The 20,060-nt window shown below is 41.4% G+C and overlaps 1 long non-coding RNA gene and 1 pseudogene across 3 annotated transcripts in view; both read right to left on the minus strand.

The window, feature by feature from the left end:
- The window catches only part of LOC128121403 (uncharacterized), a 94,787-nt gene that overhangs the window by 66,569 nt on the left and 8,158 nt on the right, over positions 1-20,060 (minus strand). For all 3 annotated transcript variants that reach the window (XR_008222205.1, XR_008222200.1, XR_008222193.1), the window contains one exon: positions 18,861-18,976. This is a non-coding gene — a long non-coding RNA (uncharacterized LOC128121403). The remainder of the gene's footprint in view (positions 1-18,860; positions 18,977-20,060) is intronic.
- LOC128121344 (stathmin-like) lies at positions 2,799-8,705 on the minus strand (annotated as a pseudogene).

A 20,060-nucleotide genomic window follows, 5' to 3' on the forward strand; every position in this document is an offset into this window, starting at 1 on the left:
CACCAAGATGCCAAGTCTTCATCTGCCGAAGGAGCAGAGGGACACAGCCTTCTTGGAAAAGACTGACACCCAGCTAGTTCACTCCAGTTCCTTTACGAAAACATGTACAAGGTTAACTGGGGCTGGGAAAGGTTCCAACCACCAAAGCCATCTTGCTCCTGCTGCCCATGAGAGCGGACAACCCAAACAAATCTCAGTCCCTTTTGATCATGGCAAGCCACAATCAAATGTAAGAACCCCAGGTTTGCCAGGAGTATCTTAGGACTAAGGTCAGTGCATCTGCAAGCTCTCATGTAGCAGTAGCACCAAGTGCAGATTTTCCAGAGACATTTCTTCAAGATCTGAATAGTCTCAAAACAATTTCGCAGCCTCTACTGATTAACCCAAACATAACAAAGGCTTTGCTGAAATATTTCTCTCAAAGCCAGACACAAAGGCTTTATATATTTCACTTAAAGCCAGACATAAAGGCTTTACTATACATTTCACTTAAAGCCAGACATAAAGGCTTTACTATACATTTCACTTAAAGCCAGACATAAAGGCTTTACTTACATATCACTGCATTTCATCAACAGAATACAAGAGATGGAAGAGAGAATCTCAGATGTTGAAGACACATTAGAAGAAATGAATACATTGGTCAAAGAAAATGTTAAATCCAAAAATCTCCTAGCACAAAACACCAAGGAAATCTGAAACACACTAAAAAGATAATATCTAAGAGTAATAGGAATAGAGAAAGGGGAAGAAATCCAGGTCAAAGTCACAGAAAATGTTTTCAACAAAATCACAGAAGAAAATTTCCTTAACCTAAAGAAGGAGATGCACATCAAAGTACAAGAAGCATCCAGAAAACAAAATAGACTGGATCAGAAAAGGAAGTTCCCTCAGCACATAATAATCAAAACACTAAACATACAGAACAAAGAAATAATATTAAAAGCTGCAAGGAAAAAAGACGAAGCTGGCCGGGCGGTGGTGGCGCACGCCTTTAATCCCAGCACTCGGGAGGCAGAGCCAGGCGGATCTCTGTGAGTTCGAGGCCAGCTTGGGCTACCAAGTGAGTTCCAGGAAAGGCGCAAAGCTACACAGAGAAACCCTGTCTCGAAAAACCAAAAAAAAAAAAAAAAAAAAAAAGACGAAGCCACATATAAATGCAGACCAATAAGGATTATGTCTGACTTCTCAATGGAGACTCTAAAAGCTAGGAAGGCCTGGACAGGTGTGCTGCAGACTCTAAGTGACCACAGATGCCAGCCCAGACTACTATACCTAGGAAATCTTCAACCACCATAGATGTAGAAAATAAAACATTCCATGATAAAAATCAAATTTAATCAATACTTATCCACAAATCAAGCCCTACAGAAGGTGCTAGAAGGAAAACTCTAACCTAAAAAGGTTAACTACATCCAAGAAAACACAGGAAATAAATAATTCCAAACCAGCAAAATCAAAAGAAGAGAAACACACACAGACACATACACACAAACAACAACAACAACAAAATAACAGGAATCAAAAACCATTGGTCGTTGATCTCTCAGCATCAGTGGTCTCAATTCCCCAATACAATGACACAGACTACCAGAATGGATGCAAAACCAGGATATATCCTTCTACTGCATCCAAGAAACACACCTAAACTTCATGGATACACATTACCTCAGAGAAAAGGGCTGGGAAAAGTTATTCAAAGCAAATGGACCTAAGAAGCAAGCTGGTGTAGCCATTTTAATATTTAACAAAATAAGCTTCAAACCAAAACTAATCAGAAGAGTTAGGGAAGGACACTACATACTCATCAAAGGAAAAATCCACCAAAAGGGCACTGCAATTCTTATCATCTATGTCCCAAACACAAGGGCACCCATGTTTGTAAAAGAAACACTACTACATCCTAGAGCACACATTGACCCTCACTCAGTCAGAGCGGGAGACTTCAATACTCAACTCTCACTAATAGACAGGCTATCCAGACAAAAACTAAACAGAGAAATGCTGGAAATAACAACCATTATAAACCAAATGGACCTAACAGATATGTACAGAACATTTCATCCAAACACAAAAGAATACACCTTTTTCTTAGCACCCCATGGAACGATTTCCAAATTGACCACATACTCAGACACAAAGCAAGTCTCAAGAGATACAAGAAAATAGAAATAACTCCCTGCATCCTGTCAGACCACCATGGATGATATCAACAAGCTGGCTATCAACAACAGAAACATTACAAACTCATGAAAACTGAACAATTTACTACTTACTGATAACTGGGTTAAGACAGACATCACAAAAGGAATGAAGGACTTTCTAGAATTGAATGAAAATTAATACACAACATACCAAACTTAAAGGACACAATGAAGGCAGTGCTAAGAGGCAAGTTCATAGCACTAAATGCCCACATAAAAAATGGAGAGATCTCATACTAGTGACTTAACAGCACACCTAAAAGCTCTGGAACAAAATAAGAAATCATACACAAGAGGAGTAGATGGCAAGACATGATCATACTAAGGGCTGAAATCAGTAAAATAAAAACAAACAGCCAAAAAACCATACAAACAATGAAACAAAGAGTTTATTCTTTGAGAAAATCGGAAAGATTGACAAATCTTTATCCACATTAACTAAAAAGTGGAGAAAGAATATCCACCTTAACAAAATTAGAAATGAAAAGGGGACATAACAACAGACACCCAGGAAAACCACAGAATCATAAGGACATATTTAAAAACCTGTATTCCACCAAATTGGAAAATCTAAAAGAAATGGATAATTTTATTTTATTTATTTATTTTTTTTTACCACAGCACTGTGCAGTTTATTAACCACTCAAGTACAGAATTGGGATCGCAAAGTGAACAGATATTCAGCATCTAACAGGTTGGAAGAAGCCACTACACTCTTCACAAATGTCTTCCACAGAGTCAATACAGTGCTAGCCATTAACCCAGCACACCAGGGTGCTAAGTGGAAAAGATGCAATGAGAAAAATAGCTACTTTAGAAAGACCAACACTTTAAAAACGAGTAAAACACTTCCAGTTTCTCCCCTTGAGCCCCTAAAACAGCTCATGGTCTGGATCTACCTACACGGTCCTACATCAGCTTCTAGAATATTTGTCAGGAGGGAAAAAGTAAAATGACACTGGCCAGTAAAGTTTTTGGATATTTAGGAAGGGGTGGGGAGAAAGTCAGTTCTCGGAACAAATTAGTCGGCCTCGGTCTCATCCATAGGGTCTTTGGATTCTTTGTTCTTCCACATCTCTGTAGCTGGAGTTTTCCTGCCTGGCCCACAGTCAGGACAAATCTCTCTCACCCACCAGTCCCAAGCCGCTCAAACCCGATCAAGTAAACACAGAGACTTATATTGGTTACAAACTGTATGGCCGTGGCAGGCTTCTTGCTAACTGTTCTTACAGCTTAAATTAATCCATTTCTATTAATCTATACCTTGCCACGTGGCTTGTGGCTTACCGGTACTTTACATCTTCCTTGTCCTGATGGCGGCTGCCAGTGTCTCCCTCACCCAGCTTCTTGTTCTCTCAATTCTCCTCTCTTAGTCCCGCCTATACTTCCTGCCTAGCCACTGCCAATCAGTGATTTATTCATTGACCAATCAGCAACACATTTGACATATAGACCATCCCACATCACTTCCCCTTTTTTTTTCTTAAAAAGGAAGGTTTTAACCTTTACACATCTCCAAAGTCAGCTTGGTATATTTGGGAATTTGGGCGTAGCTTCTCTTACTATTTTCTGCTGGAGGGGGGCGCTGTATCTTCTGGGGAAACAAAGAAAATTTTAGGATCATGGAGTAGTCCGTGAGGCTGTATCATCTGAGTCAGTTGTCTTGAAACGGTTCTGGATGTTGGATCATCTGGGCCATGGTGTCATCGGAGACCTTTTAGGGGGTCTTGGCTGGTCAAACCTGATGTATCTTACTCTGGAACAAATCCATAGCCTCTGGCTTTCTGTGGAAACAAAAGAGACTCTTTTCCAAAGCAACATATCCTTACATCCAAATTTTGAAGTCAAAGTATCTTTAAAATATACGTACTGGTTTAACTCAGCTTCCTTTACAATCAAACATCTCTCTGTAGTTAAGAATCCCAAAGACAACACAATCCAGACTCTCTGTGTAATAGTCATCTCTATGTGGCTTATTTTTTATATTAATTTGACTGTCTCTTTAAAGACTTTATTTTTTAAAACCATGTATTTGTTTCTATACTGTATATATCACCTTTTTTTGTCTCTTTCAAGCCTACGTATATTTTACACACATTTTAAACTATTACATCTGAATCTGTCTTATTGTAAACCTGTTGCTTTAAATTGCAGCCTTCTAAGCCTGAAACGGCATTGTGGCTGCTGGCTCCGCCCACTTTAGCTTCCCAACATGGCGGTTACCGCCAGCTCTGGGAACCATCAAGTCTCAGAAATAGTGGGTCTACGCTTTTATCAAAGCAGTGTGTAGCCCAGAAACCTCTTTTTTTGTTTTGTACTAACAAAGGCTAAATCCACAATGTAGCTTAATGTGCCACTTGCAGAGGCCTCATTCCCGCCATATGGCGGCAGGTCGAGCGCGCACGCCAGCAACCCGCCAGTAGCTCAAACCGGCAGCTGCCGCTCATTTGAGAGAGACAATTAGGAAGCTGTTTTTAGCTCCGTTTTAGAATCTTTTTTTTCAGGTTTTAGGTGGAAACTCTTGCCACCACGTTGGACGCCATTTGTAGCTGGAGTTTTCCTGCCTGGCCCACAGTCAGGACAAATCTCTCTCACCCACCAGTCCCAAGCCGCTCAAACCCGATCAAGTAAACACAGAGACTTATATTGGTTACAAACTGTATGGCCGTGGCAGGCTTCTTGCTAACTGTTCTTACAGCTTAAATTAATCCATTTCTATTAATCTATACCTTGCCACGTGGCTTGTGGCTTACCGGTACTTTACATCTTCCTTGTCCTGATGGCGGCTGCCAGTGTCTCCCTCACCCAGCTTCTTGTTCTCTCAATTCTCCTCTCTTAGTCCCGCCTATACTTCCTGCCTAGCCACTGCCAATCAGTGATTTATTCATTGACCAATCAGCAACACATTTGACATATAGACCATCCCACATCACTTCCCCTTTTCTTTTCTTAAAAAGGAAGGTTTTAACCTTTACACATCTCCAAAGTCAGCTTGGTATATTTGGGAATTTGGGCGTAGCTTCTCTTACTATTTCCTGCTGGAGGGGGGCGCTGTATCTTCTGGGGAAACAAAGAAAATTTTAGGATCATGGAGTAGTCCGTGAGGCTGTATCATCTGAGTCAGTTGTCTTGAAACGGTTCTGGATGTTGGATCATCTGGGCCATGGTGTCATCGGAGACCTTTTAGGGGGTCTTGGCTGGTGAAACCTGATGTATCTTACTCTGGAACAAATCCATAGCCTCTGGCTTTCTGTGGAAACAAAAGAGACTCTTTTCCAAAGCAACATATCCTTACATCCAAATTTTGAAGTCAAAGTATCTTTAAAATATACGTACTGGTTTAACTCAGCTTCCTTTACAATCAAACATCTCTCTGTAGTTAAGAATCCCAAAGACAACACAATCCAGACTCTCTGTGTAATAGTCATCTCTATATGGCTTATTTTTTATATTAATTTGACTGTCTCTTTAAAGACTTTATTTTTTAAAACCATGTATTTGTTTCTATGGCGGGAGCCGGGGCCCGCACTCGGGGAGGAGGGGGATCGCCTCATTCACAACGGTTTTTCGCTGGTCTGGGGGCTAAGCTAGGGAGCTGAGACCGGACTAGCTGCTCCCTTTTTTGGGAATGGAACCGTGTAGGCGTTCCCTGGTTCTATGGAATTCTGCAGGCGGGTTTAGGTACCCGCCAGCCGGGGAGAAGGCTGAGGGCGGGAGCCACCCAGGCCTTTGGAACTTGCCCCACGTGAGCGCCAGATATTGGTGAAATTATTAAGGCCACTCCACGTAGTTAAAAGGAGATTTATTTAATGGCATAACTTACAAATTAAGAAATAGGTAGGTCGCGGAGTCTGGGGAAGGTGTATTACAGTCCAGCGGTGTTCTCTGGAGCTCTGCTCAGTCCACCTCTCCAGTCCAGGGTCCCGCAACCGAGAGAGCGCCCGCCGATCCAGATCTCGGGTCCCCAGGCGCCTCCTTTCGCCCCGCCTTGTAGGCGTGGCAGTTGCCAAAGTCTCAATGGGGGTTGGAACTTCCAGATCAAAGCTGGAATGGCTACCCACTACACATCTCTTCAACGTTCCTGTCCTTCTCTCCCAAACACTCCAGCATGGCAGCCATCTGCGCCTTCCGGTTCTCTTTGTTAGCTTCCATTTTGTGGGTCAGTTTCTCCTCTGCCATTTTGCTGAAGTTGTTGTTCTCCTCAATGGCTTTCTGAAGCACTTCTTTCTCATGCTTCTGCTTCTCAGCCAGCTGCTTTAGGACTTCTGCTTCATGAGACTTGCGTCTTTCCTCTCGCTTCTTATTTCTTCCAGGGAAAGATCCTTCTTCTTTGGGAGGGAAAGGGGGAAATCGGGGACAGATTCTTTGACTGAGGGCTGAGAATCAGCTCAAAAGCCTGGCCTGAAGCATGCTTCTCCAGTTCTTTCACCTGAGTATCAGAAGATGCCATGTTGGACAGACTGGCTGTGCACCCTCCACAATCCACTGGTAAGGAGTGCCCTGCTTGCTCTGAGCCGCTAGCCACGCTCTCGGATAATTTTCTTGGTACATACCACTTACTAAAGTTAAATCAAGATCAAATGAATAATTTAAATAGACCTATAGCTCCCTGTGAAATAGCAGTCATTAAAATCTCCATACCAGGCTTTCAAATTATTCCACAAAAATAGAAACAGAGGGAATACTGCTCAATTCATTTTACTAGGCCACGGGGACTCCGGTACCAAAACATATAAAGGCCCACCAAAGACAGAGAATTACAGAACAATTTACCTCATGACCATACATGCAAAAATATTCAATAAAATATTTGCAAACCATATGCAAGAACATAAAAAAAAGATCATCCATCATCAAGTAGGGTTCATTCCAGAGATGCTGGGATCGTTCAACATACATAAATTGAAAATGTAATGTACCATAAAAATAAACTGAAAGACAAAATCTACATGATCATCTCATTAGATGCAGAAAAGGTCATTAACAAAATCCAAAAGCCTTTCATGATAAAAGAGATAAGAGAAATGACTGACATACTTAAACACAGTAAAGGCAGCTTACAGCAAAGTCAGAGCCAACATCAAATTAAATGGAGAGAAACTCAATGCAAATCCACTGAAATCAGGAACAAGACAAGGTTGTCCACACTCTCCAAATCTATTCAATATACTACTTAGTCTTAGCTAAAGCAATAACATCAAGGGGATACAAACTGGGAAGAAAGAAGTTAAAGTATCTTTATTTGCAGATGGTATGATAGTAGACATAATTGACTCTAGAATCCAACCAGGAAACTCCTACAGCTGATAAACACTTTCAGCAGAGTGGCTGGATACAAAATTAACTGACAAAAATCAGTAGCCCTCCTAGATACAAATGACAAATGGACTGAGGAAGAAATCAGAGAAACATCACCTTTCACAATGGCCTCAAATAATATAAAATATCTTGGGGTATCCAAGTGAGTGAAAGACTTGTACGATAAAAACTTAAAGCCTTTGAAGAAAGAAACTGAAGACAATATCAGAAGATGAAAAGATTTTCCATCCTCATGGATTGGTAGGATTGATATAGTAAAAATGGACAGGCTACCAAAAACAATCTACAGATTCAATGCAATACCCACCCAAATTCCAACACAATTCATCACAGATTTTGAAAAGAAAATTTCAGCTTCACATGGAAACACACAAAAAAACCCTTGATAATAAAAACAATCCTGAACAAAAGAACTGCTGATGTCTCACCATTCCCAATTTCAATTGTACTACAGAGGTATAGTAATAAAAACATCATCATATTGGCACAAAAACAGACATGTTGATAAATGGAATCAAACTGAAGTCTTGGACATAGATCCACACACATTATGGACACCTGATTTTGATAAACAATCCAAAAAAGACAACATCTTCAACAAGTGGTGCTGGTCAAACTGGATGTCTGCATGTATAAGAATGCAAATAGATCCATATTTACACGCTGCACAAAGTCAAGTACAAATGGATCAAAGACCTCAACATAAAACCAGATACACTGAACCTGATAAAAGAGAAAGTGGGAAATATCTTTGAACTCAATGGTACAGGAGACTTCCTAAACAGGACACCGATAGCACAGTCACTCGGTGAGAGAGAGGAGGGATTATATGAGCAAGAGATATCAAGACCATGATCGGAAAAAGCACAGGGACAACTAGCCAAACTAGTGGAAACACATGAACTGTGAACCAATAGCTGAGGAGCCCCCATGGAACTGGACCAGGTCCTCTGGATAAGTGAGACAGTTGATTAGCTTGAACTGTTTAGAAGGCCCCCAGGCAGTGGGACTGGGACCTGCCCTTGGTGTATGAGCTGGCTTTTTGGAACATAAGGCCTATGCTGAGACACTTTGCTCAGCCTCGGTGTAGGGAGGAGGGGACTGGACCTGCCTCAACTGAATCTACCAGGCTGGGCTGACTCCCCAGGGGAGACCTTGCCTTGGAGAAGGTGGGAATGGGAGGTAGGTTGAGGGGGAGGCTGGGGGGTGGGAGGAGGGAGGACAGGGGAATCCGTGGCTGATATGTAAATTAAATTAATTATAAAATAAAAATATTAAAAAAGAGTAAGAATTAATAAATGGGACCTCATGAAACTGAAAAGCTTCTGTAAGGCAAAGGACATTGTTATTTGGAAAAAGCCCCAGTCTACAGAATGGGAAAATATTTTTACCAATTACACATCCAATAGAAGACTAATATCCAAAATATATAAACTCAAAAACCTAGATAAAAAAAAAACCAAATAATCCAATTAAGAGTGGCGAACAGATCTAAACAGAATTCTCAATAGAGGACACTCAAATGGCTGAGAAACACTTGTTCATCATCCTTAGCCATCAAGGAAATTAAAATCAAAAGCACTTTGAGATTCCATCTTATACCTGTCAGAATGGCTAAGTTAAAAAGTATAAGTTTTATAAGACAGCTCATGCTGGTGATGATGGGGAGTGAAGGAGCACTCATCTATTGCTTGTGGGAGTTGCAAACTTGTACAGCCACCAAGGAAATCAATATGGTGGTTCCTCAGACAGTTGGCAATCGATTTACCTCAAGATCCAGCTATAACACTTTTAGGCATACACCTTCAACCTACCACAAAGACACTTACTCAAGCATGTTCATTGGTGGTCTATTCATAATATTGCCAGGAACTGGAAACAACCTAGATGCTCCTCAACTAAAGAATGGACAAGGAAACTATGGTACATTTACACAATGAGGTATTACTCAGCTGTTTAAAAAAATGACACCATGAAATTTGCAGGTAAATGGATGGAACTAGAAAAGAAAATCATCCTGAGTGAGGTAACCTGAACCCAGAAAGATTAATATGGTATGTATTCACTCATATGTGGATATTATCCATTAAATAAGTGATAACCCACCTAAAATTCAGAGACCAAGAGAAGTTAGGTATAGGGGGAGGGACTAGGATCTTAAGGATCTTCCTGGGAGAGAGAAATAGATTTTATAGGAGGACTAGGGACAGGAGGGATAGAAATGGCGGGATCAGGTGGGGAGGAGATGGGAAGATAGGGTTGACAGAGGGAATGTGGGGAGAGAATTGCAGGGCATTTGAGGGATTTTTAAGAAAATCGAGTCCAGTGGAAAGTTCCTAGAACATATGAAGGCGACACTGACCAGGTCTCCTAATAATGGCGGAGACAGAGTCCCAACTGGCCATCTCTTATCACAAAGGAAGCTTCCAGTACCAGGACTGGGTTATGTCCAATTGAGCTGTGATCCAAAGGGGTCCCATGGAAATCCCTATACAGTCTAGGCTGTTGCCAAGACAATGGGTTGCTCTCTGTAATCTCACAGTGGGGCCCACTGCTGAAGACAACACCCACACAACTCACTGAACATGGAGAATTTAAGCTCGTGACTACATGGAGCCTCACCACTACATTGTAGTGTCTTTAGTGTAGGAAGATACTTTGCAGGCTACCAAAAGAGAAATGTAAACACCAGCACAGCCACAAACCCTTTGACCTACAATCTGTCCTGCCCACAAATATGCTAGGGCAATGGTGGCACAGAACATGTGAGAATAGCCAACCAATGTCTGCTTTTACTTAAGGCCCACTCCACCAGACAGAACCCAGACCTGATACTGCTTGGGTGACCAAGAATCTGAGACTAGACAGCCCAGTATTAGGATAAAAGTGTTAGGATAAAACCAAACACTTCTGATCTAAAAAAGGAGGGGGTGATGGTAGCAATAAAATGACTCCTAATGATATTCTTCTATACTCATTGATCAGTGCCTTATCCAGCCATCATCAGAGAAGCTTCTTCCTGCAGCAGATGGGAACAAATACAGAGACCCACAGCCAGACATTACACACAGAGAGAGACCCTGGAACGCACAGCTCTAAATGAGATGTCTCCCTCAAATCCCTCTCCTGATAGCTCAGGGAACCCCAGAGAAGAGGAGACAGAAAGAGTGTGATGTAAGAGCCAGAGGGGATGGGGGACACCAGGAGAACATGGCCCTCTGAATCAAATGAGGAAAGCTCATATGAACTCACAGAGACTGAAGCAGCAAGCACGGGGCCTGCACGGGTCTGCACGAGGTCCTCCACGTACATTAAAGCTTTCAGTTCAGTACTTCTATGGGACTCCTGAGTGTGTGAAGGAGTATGTCTCTGATTCTCAGGCCCTGCTTTTTTCCTTGTGGTGGGATGACTTTTCCAGCCTCAATGCGATGGTTTTTGTTTTATCTTGTTATATTTTCTTTGTCATGTTTGGTTTTCATCTCTTAGCAGCCTGTTCTTTTCTAATGAGAGACAGAAAGGGAGTGGATCTGGAAGGGAGGGGAGGGGGGGAGGAAGTGGGAGGAGTAGAGGGAGGGGAAACTGTAACCAGGATATATTGTTTGAGAAAAGAATCTATATTCAAAGAAAAGGACAAAAATAAAGGCAGCTGTGATGGTTTCAATGAAAATGGCCCCATATCCCCATAGAGAGTGGCACTAAGAGGAGCTATGGCCTTGTTGGAGGACATGTGACACTGGGGATGGGTTTTGAGGTTTCAAATGCCCAAGCCAAGCCCAGTGTCACTATTTCTTCTTGCTGCCTGTGGATCCAGATGTAGAACTCTCTGCTACCTCTCCAGTACCATGTCTGCCTGCATGCTGCCATGCTTCCCACCATGATGATAATGGACTAAACCTCTGAACTGTAGGCCAGCCCCAATTAAATGTTTTCCTTTATAAGAGTTACTGTGGTCATGGTGTCTCTTCATGGCAATAAAACCCTAATTGAGGAAGAAGCTTACAACAAGCCCATAGATAACATCAACTTAAATGGAACCAAATTCAGCACAATTGCAATAAAATCAGGAATAAGACAAGGATTTCCACATTTCCCATACTCATTCAATGTGCTACGTGAAGCCTTAGATAGCACAATAAGATGACTGAAGGAGATCAAGGAGATACAAATTGGGAAGAAAGAAGTCAAAGAGTCTTTGTCTGCAGATGACATGATAGTATACATAAGTGACCTGAACAATTCCAACAGGAAACGTCTACAGCTAATAAACACTTTCAGCAAAGTAGCTGGATACAAAATTAACCCACAAAAATCAGTAGCCCTCCTATATTCAAATGACAAATGGATTGAGAAAGAAATTAGGGAAATAAATAACTTTCACAATATCCCCAAATATTATAAAATATCATGCTCTAACCAAGCAAGTAAAAGATTTGTATGATAATTTTCAAGTCTTTGGAGTAAGAAATTGGAGAAGATATCAGAAGATGGAAAGATCTCCCATGCTCATGGATCAGTAGGATTAACATAGTAAAAATGGCCATCTTACCAAAAGCAATCTACAGATTCAGTGCAATATCTACCCAAATTCCAACACAATTCTTCACAGACCTTGAAAAGAAGTTTTCATCTTCATATGGAAACAAACAAACAAAAACCCAGATAATTAAAACAATCCTGAACAATAAAACATCTGCAGGAGGTATTACCTCCCCCAATTTAAGTTGTACTACAAAGCTATAGTAATAAAAACAGCATGATATCAGCACAAAAACAGACGTGCTGATCAATCGAATAGAAGACACAGACATAAATCCACACACCTATGACACCTGAGTTTTGACATAGAGGCCAGTAAAAAAGGCAGCATCTTCAACAAATGGAGCTTGTCAAACTTGGTGGCTGCATGTAGAAGAATCCAAATAGTTTCATACTTATAATCTTGCACAAAACTCAACTCCAAATGTATCAGAGACCAGAGCATAAAACCAGATACGGTGAACCAGATAGAAGAGAAAGTAGGCAATGGCCTTTTTCTGGCACAGAAAAAGACTTTCTGAACAGAACATCATTAACACAGGCACTAAGATCAACAATTAATAAATGGGACCTCTGGGCTGGAGAGATGGCTCAGAGGTTAAGAGCACTGGCTGCTCTTCCAGAGGTCCCGAGTTCAATTCCCAGCAACCACTTGGTGACTCACAACCATCTCCAATGAGATCTGGTACCTTCTTCTGGCCTGCAGGCATACATGCAGGCAGAACACTGTATACATAATAAATAAATAAATCTTTTAAAAAATGGGACCTCATGAAACTGAGAAGCTTCTCTATGGCAATGGACACTGTCATTCAGACAAAGTGGCAGCCTATAGGAAAATATTTTTTACCAAGTATACATCTGACAGAGGGTTAAATTCCAAAATATATAAAGAACTCAAGAAACTAGATATTATGAAAACAAATAACCTATTTAAAATATAGGTACAGATCTAAACAGAGAATTCTTTTTTTTTCCAGAGCTGAGGACCAAACCCAGGGCCCTGTGCTTGCTAGGCAAGTGCTCTACCATTGAGCTAAATCCCCAACCCCTAAACAGAGAATTCTAAATAGAGGAACCTCAAATGGCTAATAAACACTCAAAGAAATGCTCATCCTTAGCCATCAGGGAAATACAAATCCAAACCACTTTGAGATTTCATTTTAAACTTATCAGAATGGCTAAGAACAACAAAATTCATAATAGCTCATGCTGCTGAGGATGTGGAGTAAGAGGAACACTCAAATTTTGTTGGTGGGAGTCTAAACTTGCAAAGTCACTATAGAAATCAGTGTGACAGTTGCTCAGGAAGATCCAGCTATACCACTCTTGGGCATATACCCAGAGGATGCTTCTTCCTACCAAGAGATACTTGTTCAACCATGTTCTTTGCTGCTGTATTCATAATAGTCAGATTGGAAACACCCTAGTTGTCCCTCAAGAGAAGAACAAATAAAGAAAATTTGTTACATTTATACAATGCCATATTACTTAGCTGTTAAAAAATGACAGAATTAAATTTGCAGAGAAATGGATAAAAATAGAATAAATTATCCTGAGTGTGGTATACCAGGTTCAGAAGGGCAAATATGGTATGTAATAGCTTGTATGTGGATGTTAACTGTTAAGTCAATGATAACCAAGCTACAATCCATAGAACCACAGACAGTAGGTATAGAGTAAGGAACTAGAAGGAACAGACAGATCTCATTAGGAAAGGGAACAGAATAGATGGTTATGGATCAATGAGGGGGTGGGTGCTTGAATGGGAGGATCAAGTGGGGCTTGGGAGGGAAGAAGAGGTGAGGGGAGAGAATACAGGGAGAGACAGCTAAAATTAAAGGGCATTTGAGGGGTAGCATTGAAATCTAATATGGTAGAAACTTCCTAAAATATTTACTTATAATGAAATGGAATCACCAAATAATGGGAGAGACAAGACATCTGTTGTCATAGAACAAAGCTTCGAGTACTGAGACTGAGTTACATCTAATTGAGTTATTGGCTAAAGGGGCCCCAAGAGAACCTCCAAACAACCCAGGCTGTTGTCAAGACTATAGGTTGCTCTCCAGAAACTGACAGCAAGGCCCCACTGCTGAAGACAACACCCACACAACTCACTGAACATGGAGAAGTCAAGCTGGCGCTTACACGGAGCCTTCACTACTACGTTCCAGCATCTGTGGTACAGGAATGTACTCTGCATGATCTCAAAAGAGAAATGTAAACCCCAAGCCAGCCACAAGCCCTTTATCTACAAATGTGTCCCGCCTGCAAGATATGCTAGTGCAACGGTGGCACAGAGCTTGTGGGAGTAACCAGCTAAGAACTGATTTGACTTACGGAGCACTCCAGGAGATGGAACCCATATCTGACCCTGCTTTGATTACCAAGAATTGTATAGACTATACAGCTCAGGGACCTAGGCTCAAACCAAATAATACTAGTCTAAGAAAAGAAAAGGAAAAAAAAACTTGTAGTGATTAAATTACTCAAAATGATATTCTGCTATACTCATAGGTCAGTTCAGCCATCATCAGAGAAGCTTCCTCCTGCAGCAGATAGGAAGAAATACAGAGACTAGACGTTACACAGAGAATAAGACAGACAGAGAGAGAGAGAGAGAGAGAGAGAGAGAGAGAGAGAGAGAGAGAGAGACAGACAGACAGACAGACAGACACACCTTGGAACACACAGGTCTAAATGGGATGTCTGCATCAAATTCTTCCCCTCAGAGTTCAGGGAACCCCCAGGAAGAAGAGGCAGAAAGAGTGTAAGAGCCAGAGGGGATGGAGGACACCAGGAGAGCGAGGCCCTCTGAATCAGCATGAGCAAAGCTCCTAAGAACACACAGAGACTGAAGCAGCATGCACGGGGCCTACGCCAGACTGCACCAGGTCCTCTGCGTATACATCATGGCTTCCAGTTTAGTGGTTTTATGGGACTCCTGAGTGTGAGAACCAGTAGGTCCATGACTCTTGTGCCTTCTCGTGGGCTCTTTTCCCTCTGTTGGTTCTTTTTGTCCAACTTCAATGTGATAGCTTTTGTTTTATCTTATACTTACTTTGTTATATTTTTAAAAATGAGTGAGTGAAAATCTAACCACTAGGGCAAAGGTTAACAACTGAACTATCATTTATACTGCTGAGAGAGGAAGAAAGCCACTTTCCCCCAGCGGAGTCACACTAGGTATACCCAGGGCAGGCCTTATGTTCAGGAGTAGTAGACCAACACGTAATGGACTCCACAGTTGTTTTGTGTGTGTGCTTTTATTTGGTTACAGTTTGGTATTATCTTTTTTGTTTGTTTTTTGGTTTTGGGTGTTGTTTTCTTCGTTTTCTTGTATTGTTTTGTTTGTTTCTTGAGGAAGAACTTAAACTTTGGTGGGTAGGGACAGGGAGAGGATCTGGAAGGACTTGTGGGAGGGAAATAATATGTTAAAAACATCTAAATTTAAAAACTATTCTAAATAATAAAAATATAAACCTCAAAAAGAAAGAAAACATACCCTTATTTATGAAAATTTAAAAACTATACTTAACATCTATATTGGACTGACATACTTCTGACTTCCCATAATGTTAAGATATTTTAAAATTAGATTTATTCTCGTATTATATCTGAATATTAGCTTTTAAGGCTTTGATGGGCATGCTCAATCTGCATATCCAGAAAGGTTGGGTATAGTTAGTGAGTAGGAGAGAGAAGGATTTCCACAGGAAGGGCACTACACTATGTAGATCAGGCAGGTCTCAAACTCACAGAGATCCGCCTGCCTCTGCCTCCCAAGTGCTGGATTAAACCTTTTGCCATACCATTTGTTGAGATGCACTCTTTCCTCCAGTGTGTATTTTGGCATCTTTGTCAAATATCAGATGGCTGTACTTGAGGGATTACCATACCAGCCCTCAAGTTATATTACAGATCTACTGTGATAAAAATACTACGGTGCTGGCACAAAGCAGACACGTGTGTGTGTGTGTGTGTGTGTGTGTGTGTATGTGTGTGTAAATCAAGGGAACAGAACAGAAGATCCAATCCTTATGCTGCACACTCTAGGCTACCTGGCCTCTGCACTTCCAGGTTCCCCGGCTTCCACCTCCCACTTCACCGAAGAAATGCTGGACTTATAGATGCCTAACACTGCATCTGCTTTTCACGACGGCTCCAGGAATCAAACTCCAGTCATTCAGCTTGTACAGTTAATGCCTTTGCCCACTGAGCTATCTCTCTGGCTTGATAGTAACAGTTTTTAAAAATGAGTTTTAGATTTATTTTTATTTTATGTGTATGGGTGTTGTGCCTGCAAGTATGTCTGCATATCACATGTGTGCAATGCCTGTGGAGGTCAGAAGAAGGCACTGGAGCCTCTGGAAGTATAGATACAGACTGTCTTGAGCTATCATGTGGGGACTGAATCTGGGTCCTGTATAAGAGCAGCAAGTGTCCTTAACCACTGAACCATCTCTCTAGCCCCCCATATTTTTTATGAGACATGACCTCACAATGTAACGCTACACATCCTGAAACTTGCTATGTAGACCAGGCTGGCCTTGGACACAGAGACATCTTCCTGCTTCTGCCTCACATGTTCTGGGATTAAAGGTATGTGCCACTACACTGGGCTAGGTAAATTGTTTTCGGTTTTGTTATTTTCTTCTAGACAAGGTTTCTCTGTGTAAGGGCCTAGCTGTCCCGGATGCTGTTTTGTAGACCAGGCTGGCCTCAAACTTAGAGATCTGCCTGCCTCTGCCTCCTGAGTGCTGAGATGAAAGGTGTGGGCCACCAAGCCTGGTTGATATTGTTATTAGGTATATAAATTACTTACAGAAGAAATTATTCTTTCTCAGCCTGTCATAGAACACTTTCGCTGCAATACCAAGTTTATATACTCATGAAACAATATTTACAACACTCTGAGTGGGAGTGTTATACTCTGAAATGTCATATATACCTAACCAAATATCAAAAATGAACTCCCAATATGACTCTACAGCACTTTAAGAACATCAATTGCCAAAACTGATAAGGGAAGAGGTAAAGATATAAACAATCAAGGGCCTCATGGGGAAAGTTGTTAGTGACCTAACTGCCACCACCAAATGGCCGGGGTATTAAATAACTTTACTGACTTGTTCTATCAAATCTTACAAGTGTATTATTTAAATTCACCTAGAAACCACAGGCTAATTTCACAAGAATAAGAAACTATAGCACATCTGAAACAAGATCATAGGGAATCATGAGGATAGCGACTACTTGCTGACATTCACTCTAGAATCTGGGTAGGCATTCCAACCAACAAAAGAGAAAGATAATGGTGAGTCTGACCCACCAGAGTGCTCAACAAAGCTCCATGTATCTTTCTCAACTCTGATTTGTCATATACTATAGTGACTATTATTAACTCCTGCAGCTCTTAAAAGAAATAGCAGATACCGTGTATAAGATTCTTGAAGAAGTTCATATCTAGAGGGACACAAAACAAAGACATGAATGTGGGAAGGAGATTAGTTGTGAAGCAGGGGTGGACAGGAGAGGGAGGGAGATAAGAGTGCAGGGGCTGAGAGCAGTCAGAATGCATGGTATATACGTATGAAACTGTGAAAGAACGAATTTAATTTCTGAACTGTCCATATACCTTAAACAAATATCACCATTTCCAAAAACCAACAGTAACAGTTGTGCATTGGAGGCAGTGATTGTGCAATTCAAAGAATCATTGAATTGTGCATTTAACAAGAGTTAACGTTTTTTAAATTAGCTTACACATTAACACAAGCCTTTGTTTTGATTGATTCTCCACTCATGCCCATCTCTCTGACCCTCTATTTCCCCACCGTATCCTTTCACTCTCAATATTCTCCTTCCACTTTACTATCTCATGGTTCTCTTGTCTTCTACACCCCACCTCTTGAAGCCTCCTTTTCCCTATCATGAGTCTACTTTATGGTTTATAAACTATGGAAATTTCATACTAAAAATAACATAAAACGCAGACGATACTTTGAGTACTATGACAGTCACCGCTGCACAACTAACTGCACTATAAAGAGTTGCAAGAGCCAGATCACTAAAGTCTATTCAACTACACATCATCTGAACAGCTACTGTTTGTCATACTGGTATCAGAAATGCAGATGGGAATGGCACCCTGACTCTGAATCTGGAGGAATTCCCAGGCTGGTAGGACATCAACCAAAACACAGAACAAGTTAATTCAAGTAGAGCAGGAATTCTGGAAAGGAGTTAGAGAAGCATTCCCTGAGCACCTGCACACTGAGATCTGGGACTAGAATGTGGTCTGTTTCCCAAACAGCCTGGTCTCTGAGGGAGATGAGAATCACATAACCACCAGAGAAGGAGGACAAAAAGGAAGAGAGGAGAGGGAGTGAGAGGGGAAGTGAGGGGAGAGAGGAAGCCACCCATTCTCAAGCAAGCACTTGCCTGAAGCAGGAAAAGTACAAAGGAGATCTTGATCTACCATGTGGGTGCTGGGAATTTAATCTGGGTCCTCTTTAAGAACACTAAGTGACCTGACCCACAGAACCATTGCTCTAGGCCCCCAATATCTTTATATGAGACATGGTATTACTACGTAGGACTAGATATCCTGAAACTTGCTATGTAGACCAGGCTGGCTTTGAACTCAGAGAGGTCTTCCTGCCTCTGTCTCCTGACTTCTGGGATTAGAGGCATGCACTACCATATTGGGCTTGTAAGATATTTCATTAGGTATATAAATTACAACAGAAAGTATTCTTTCTCAGTCTGCCACACAACACCTTAGTTTCAACTTACGCATCCTTCCCAATAACCTGGGAAGCTCCAGTTCTCCCGCGAGGTCACTTAACATTCTTCCTCTTCACTACTGGAGGTATGCCAGTCTGGGTGGGTTTTATTCTCCCAGTCCTTTCCTGAGCATGGGCAGAATAGGGTGAGAAGATTAGAAAAAAAATGCAACTGAATACAACAAAGTCTTCTATGAGACCCTTTTGCTAATGATTTTAGATCCCTCTCTAGTTTCTTAGGGTCTGATGGGGGGAAAGACATAAAGTAATTCAACTAGTACACAATGTGATAAAATTCTGGAAGGGAAGATATTATAAAAGAGGGACCATATCCTGTGTGGGGTTAGGGAGGGTTTCTCAAGGGTGATAATCTGAACTCAATAGCCAATGCAGCAAATGGTTGGTTAGATAAAGCACTGGAGGTTGGAGTTACTACAGTTCTGCTTAGTACATTGACTGACTGATTGATTTTGTGTGGGGAAAGAGTATGTGTGCCACAGCATATGTGAGGAGGAGGGAGGAAAATTTGCAGGAGTTGTTTTTCTCTTTCTACCATAGGGTTCTCAGGGATTGAACTCAGGACGTCAGGCTTGGTGGCTAGCACCTTTTCCCACTTTTAGTATCTCTATTTTAGATACTTTCTAGAAGAATTGGAAACCATCTTCAATTGTTAAAAGATGGTTAACTATACCACAACATACCCACATTTTCCAATTCTATGCAGCAGGATTTTCAGCACTTAGCACACCAACTCCACAATGTTACACTGGTTGGCAATCAATAAACATTTATTGAATGAATGAATGAATCCAGACTGGGTAACAAATAGCACAGAAAAAAGGTTTAATAGATGTACTGGCTAGTTTTATGTCAATTTGACACAAGCTAGAGTCATTCTGAAAGAGGGAACCTCAACTGAGAAAATGCTACCAGATTGGCCTGTGGAAAAACCTGTGGTATATTTTCTGATTGATGGAGGGTGGAGCTCAATGTGGGCAGTGCCACTCCTGAGCTGGTGGTTCTGGTTGCCATAAGAAAGCAGGCTGAGCAAGCCATGAGGAACAAGCCAGTAAGCAGTGCTCCTCCATGGCCTCTGCATCAGTTTCTGCCTTGGGTTCCTTTCCTGGCCTCCCTCAGTGATGGACTGTGATGTGGAAGTGTAAGATGAAATAAATCCTTTCCTTCCCAAGTTGTCTTTGTGTTTTATCAC

This window comes from Peromyscus californicus, unplaced genomic scaffold (assembly GCF_007827085.1).
Source record: "Peromyscus californicus insignis strain IS unplaced genomic scaffold, ASM782708v3 Scaffold_10__1_contigs__length_136768540, whole genome shotgun sequence".
Lineage (NCBI taxonomy): Eukaryota > Metazoa > Chordata > Mammalia > Rodentia > Cricetidae > Peromyscus > Peromyscus californicus.